This window comes from Lissotriton vulgaris, chromosome 10 (genome assembly GCF_964263255.1).
Source record: "Lissotriton vulgaris chromosome 10, aLisVul1.2, whole genome shotgun sequence".
In the NCBI taxonomy this organism is placed as follows: domain Eukaryota; kingdom Metazoa; phylum Chordata; class Amphibia; order Caudata; family Salamandridae; genus Lissotriton; species Lissotriton vulgaris.
In genome coordinates, this window is record NC_141698.1 from 107117997 (window position 1) to 107124126 (window position 6130).

Genomic DNA, 6130 nt, shown 5'->3' on the forward strand with positions numbered 1-6130 from the left:
TGGCCCCACATCAAACCTAGTGGGTCAGGGGGGGTCTATCCCTGCCCCCTTATGGTCATTTCCCCCTTTTTTTTCCACCTCTTGTGTCTCTATCCTACCGAGACACAAGATGGCGGCCGCTCCGCACTGTTTCGAATGTTTACAGACACCCGAGAGCCAATCAGCTTTCTGTGCGCAAGTCGCGTGCCGCGCCCGGAGCGCGTACCGGGGCGCTGCCATAGATATATATATATTTTTTTAACCTAAATTACTCAAAATCCACTGGAACACATATCTTGAGACATAGCAAAGGCACATCGGGCTACCAGTCCCTACAATTTTGCCAAGTTTGGTGGAAATCCATTCAGCCGTTCGAGCTAAAAGTGAGATCGACCGCCCTATTGAAATTAACATGGGGAAAACGCTTTTTGGGACCCCCCCCTTTTATCTCGGCCCCCGCTTGACGCATCCCCCCCCCAAACTTTCAGGGAAGGACCGGAGCACGACGAGGCCATTTTGAGGAAATTTTCAGGCAGATTCGTCAACCGGCGCCAAAGTTATTCCAAATAGAATTTTGAGATTTAACATTGAAAAAAATGCTAACTATAACTACCTACTGGCAACCGCCAGTAGGTAATATATATATATATATATATATATATATAACGCTCCTCGTCCCCTTTCCTCATTCAAAGAGACACAGCACTCACGGGGGGAAAGTCGTAGATTTTATTTTGACTTTCAAACGCACCAGACGCGTTTCGGCGTACGCCTTCCTCTGTGGTACAGGGGTATGTCGGACGCGGCCACATTTTATACATAAACATGTGATCACTTTCAAAATTTCAACATAAACACTAACAAAGGACAAATACCCTAATGCTACACTCATTGTGTGAGCGCCATCTTGTAATGGTGTATTACAGTTTCAGTTTCATAAGTCTTTATTTCGATTATCAAATCATGAAAGACAGAAATATCAAAGACAGGATAAGAAGAAAATTTGATAAAAAACCATCATAACAATCATCATTTAAAAAGTATTAAACAGTATAATAAAGACTTTGTAAATATAATACCTCATAAAACATTTTCCATATTAAAATACATTTGGGTTCCTGGTTCGAATAACCCATGCCCACCCAAGGAATTTTGCAACACCAACCGCTACCAGCTCAGAAGTGTTGGTACAAAATATCCTCATGGCTTCGGTGCACCCTTTGATTTCTAGCCTACAGCAAATAGGCCTGATCCATTTCAAACTTGGGGCATGATATGCAGGGCAGGCAAAAAGGAAATGGCCCACACTCTCCGGATGGTCTAAACAGAAAGGGCAGGTATCATTTAAGTTGGCAGACCACTTTTTTTGTAAAAGAGTTAATGGGTAGTGACCCAACTCGGAACTGGTGATATAATTTCCGGTCGAGAGTCTTAGTAATCACATCCCAGTAGATCTCTAAGGAGGGGGTCACTTTGTGGGCCAGAAAAAGACCTGTTAGGCTAGTGGCATCAGACTGAACAAAAGCTGAATGCTTGACTGAAGCCCAATACAGATCTTTAAAATCCTGTATTACGTAAATTCATTGTTACACCACATCTCCAAAAATGTTTAAATCCCATATAGATCTTGTTATCAAAACCTGTATGGGCTAACTTTTCTTGCTCTATCACGCCCTGTATGGGCTAGAGTGCGTATTTGCCCTAGACTTTTATTCAAAAACTTGCATTCCCAAATAATAAAATAACAAATACATAAATTTAAATACATTTCAGACCATAATACAAGTTTTACACTTTTACATTCTAATAATCTCTCAGCAATAATACTCTCTTTTCAGCCTGCATGCCAACTTCTGTTGCTTTACTCATTTTCATTTCACCTTACAGAGTGTATCATCCAGGGTAAAGAGCCCTTCACCCCAAATGTACCGCTAATTCCTCATGACTATTAAGGCCGTTCGGCGTCTTAGTACAAAGATCTATTATATACCTAGATTCTAATCTGCGTAATCTCATTAGTCTATCACCTCCTCTTACGCTCATGGGAACTTGGTCTATCGCAAAATAAGATACCAACTCATTATTGCTCTCATGATACCTCTGAAAGTGTCTCGCCACTGGGTAATTCCCATCCCCTTTGTTAATGGCCCGTAAGTGTTCTAGTATGCGAATTTTGGTTTGGTGGATGGTGCTGCCTATGCATCTCAGCCCATATGGGCAGACTAAGCAGTAAACTGTGTATGGTGTTGTACATGTTAGGAACTTCCTTATTTTCATTACCTTTTCCCCCACTTTGTATGTCAGCGTCTTTTTGCTGTTCCTACACGCATTGCATCTCCCACATGGGTAAAAAACGGGTGGTGGTTCTCCAAAAGGTTTAGCTACCGGTTTTACTGTATGACTCTTAGCAAGAGTGTCTTTCAATATATGAGGCATACAACGTCTTAAAAACTGCTTGGTAAAAGACGAGACAAACCCTTAGCTGGTGCATAAATTATTTATTCGAGCCCAAACACCAAGTCGACCATGACGCGTTTCAGCCCCCGAAGGGCCTTGATCACATGACGATTCAGAAAAGGGGGTGGTGATGAACAGAGTGTCTGAATTAAGCAGACCACTCTTACCCAGTCCAAAGATCAGGGCTTGATCCATCACCGTTATTTATCTCACTGCACCATCCCAGCTCAGAACCTGGCTATATGCAAATCAGTCTGTCCCTGGCCCAGTGCATCATGGGAACAGGGCAGACTAAACTACCAAGCCAATTCTTCACCAGAAAGGAGACAAGCTACCGGGGACCGGTTTCCGGCATTTCAGCCGTCTTCGGCCCGGCTTGCTTGAATCCTGATGGTGCAGTGTGAAAGGGATCAGTGATGTCAACAGTGATGTCATTTGAGATATCATCAGTGATGTCACGAGTGATGTCACTGACCATGTCATGAGTGATGTAATATGTGATGTCATCAGCAGTGCATTGCGGGCGCGCGAGTTATAGTTAACTATAACGGGGGAATTTCAATGGTTTTGTATGAGTGATATGTCCAGCTAACTATAACATGTGTGAAACCTATGGTTTTTCAGTGAATTTCTAAGGTTTTTTAAATGCTAATTTTTAACTATAACATGTGTGAAACCTATGGTTTTTTCAGTGAATTTCTAAGGTTTTTTAAGTGCTAAATTTTAACTATAATGCGGGTGAAACCTATAGTTTTTTCAGTGAATTTCTAAGGTTTTTTAAATGCTCATTTTTAACTATAATGTGGCGGAAACCTATGGTTTTTTCAGTGAATTTCAAAGGTTTTTTGAATTATCATTTTTAAATGTATTAATTGTTATATTTTTTTTATACTGATTTACTACATTATTTTAAAATATTTATTTTGAAATATTTTATTTTTTAAATTACATTACATATTTTTTATATAAATTGAAAAATAAATGTTTTTAAAAATATAGAAATTGTAATATTTTTATTTTTTTATACTTTTTAATTTATATATATTTTATATAGCAGGCAATGATATCCTATGGAAGGAAATTCAAGTTACTGTAACTACGATTAGAATTACTTTTCAGGATCAGTAGTGGGCTAAAAGATGCAGCAATGAGGTCTCTCCTCAAAACAGCTGAGTAAATCGGAATTCGTAGTTCGACTGATTTTAGAAGAATTCTTTAAACTTCCAAACTCCACACTTAGAAAAATTTCCATGTGAAACCAGTCAATGTTAGCCTGTGCACTGTTAACTCACTCTACCTTTTTCTCACTGTTGTACCTCTGCTGTGACCCAGAGAACGCCCTGAGACCGTGGCTGCTTATGTTCTTTGTGAAAAACGTTCTTAACGGTAGCAGCATCATTTTTTTGGTGTGTAGGAACACACAGCCTATGTCCACATGTGCTGTATACTAGGTGGTGTGAATGCGAGAGGTGAAGTTGTAAGATTGCACGTAATGACCAGCCCCTGCTCAAAGCAGGTAGTGCAAGAACAGAGAGGAGAATGACTCACCATCGATGACAGCCCAAAACCAACACTTGCAAAGGGTGGAGCAACTATCTAAAGAATCAGGATGGATAAGAGTTTAGTCTTACATCGTTGTGAAATATGGAGAAAGTCTGAAAAGTCGAGAAGTACAAGAAGGATGTTCCTCTGATGAGCGATTGGATGGACAACATTTTGAACAAAGGGATATTCTATGAAACTGTGGATGATGGTGGAGGTTCTGGAAAGCTGTGGAGGATGTATGCAACATTAGGAGCTTGTATGCAGTGTGGAAGTAATATTCTGTGAATTGTAAAGAGTGTAACAATTCTGTAGGTTGCTGAAGGATAGAAGCCAAGTTCTGTTGTGTCAAAGCACATGAGCGACTTCTGTATTGTTGTGAAAGATGTGAGAGGAGTTTTTTGGATTTGTGAGGAATAGAAGCGAGGTCTATGGAACTAGGAAGGATGCAAGAGGAGCTCAAGAAAGCTGCTAACGGTGTTCTGTGGAGTTGCGAGGGATGGGGGTAATTCTGTGCAATTGTTAAGGAAACTGAACAAATGGAGGTGACTCAAGAGCAGTAAAATGCAGCAGATGTGGGAAAACAGAAGACATTCCACAAATTAGTTAGGGGGAGTTATGCATAGTTGTAAAACATGGGAGGAAATTTCTGTATATTTTTAAGGTGTAGATTTGTGATGGATGGGAAGTATGCTCTACACTTTTGAAGAATGGGGAAGTGCTATGAAGTTGAGAAAGGGTAGAAAGAGTTTGTAAAGATGCAAGAGCAGTTCTGCAGATTTTGAAACATGCAACAGTTCTGTATAGTTGTGAAGAATGGGAGTTAGGGGCATCTTGGTGCCGAGTACCAGAGGTGGTAATCACTTACTTTATCGACTTCGGAAGGATGAAGGGCTGAGTGGTCACGCCTGAATTGAAACCTGTGACAAGGAGGTCAAAGGGACATTCCTGACCTGGTCAGAAGGTAACGGAGAGAAGCAAGAGTGGCAACTACTTGACAAGAAGGAGGTCAGCAAGGGAAGCATTGAGATGCTGTTCAAAGTAGCACTGTATCTTCCTGGCCTGACAGGGTGGGTGAGCTGGTGAACTCAGCAGTGCTGCTAAGACCCCGAGGCTGAAGCGGAAATGTAACAGCGCCAGCCCTTGGTGTCTCAGGGGGTCTGATCGCTATTGAGAGGTGCCTGTAGCCACCAATTCAAAGTAGTGTGTCACTGTAATGAAGAGTTGAAACTCTGTTTCAAACGAAAGAACTGGAAGCACCCAGTGTCTGACAACACCAGCCCATTTAAAGCAGGCAAACAAGGGACGTCAGTGCAAACCGGCAATATCACTCAGTGACTCCAGGGCTTACTGTGGCCTGCAGATCACAATGTCACTCGATGACTTCAGTGATCACTGTGGCGGGAGTGCAGATCACGAGACTGAATACGGCAATAGCACTCAGTGACTTCAGGGCTCACTGTGGTCTGCAGATGTCGAGCCTGAATCTGGCAATGACTGTCTCAGCCCTTCATCCTTCCGTTGTAAATAGGCTGGGAATCATTACATCTGGTTACGGTATGTCTTGATACTGTCACAAATCTCACTTTGAGGGGCACTCCTCTGACAGAGGCCGTGTTTGCAAGAGCACCAGAGAAGAGCGTGTCCGCATCAGAGGAGAGGTGTCCGAGCAGCAGTCAGGACTGGTTTAGGACAGAGCTACCGAGCTATGGGGTGGGCTCACAGACGGAGACCCCCATGGCACACTTCACACTCTGCACAGGGCCGTGCATACACACTGCAAGGCACCTACAGACACTTCACAACTAACAGGCAACAAATCTGGCAACACTGGGCTACAGTTCTAGCATTTAGTGAGAAACTCAGAGCAGCGCCTTTTTAAAAAGACAGAGGTTAGTCCCCCTAGAAAGTTCAGCAAATGAGATTCTTCACTGGTGACGTTTGGCCAATGAGAGTTGCTCTAATTTTGATAGCGAGGCTTGGAATGCAAACAGTGCTGGATAGATTGACGTATCCTTCTTCGGGTTGAGAGATGATTGGAAGTTTGAGTTAGAGAGATTGGAAGCGGAAATGCGATGATATTTCGGCTCCGACTCCCAGTGCTGGTCATTGATTTAATTAAATTGTTGCCGGATGGATATCGAAAATTGGT

At 42.2% G+C, this 6130-nt stretch overlaps 1 protein-coding gene across 2 annotated transcripts in view; it reads left to right on the top strand.

Annotated features, from left to right (window-relative positions):
- Nucleotides 1-6130, top strand: part of LOC147684768 (kinesin-like protein KIF19) — a 1367439-nt gene that overhangs the window by 591753 nt on the left and 769556 nt on the right. The gene's annotated exons all lie outside the window — the stretch shown is intronic.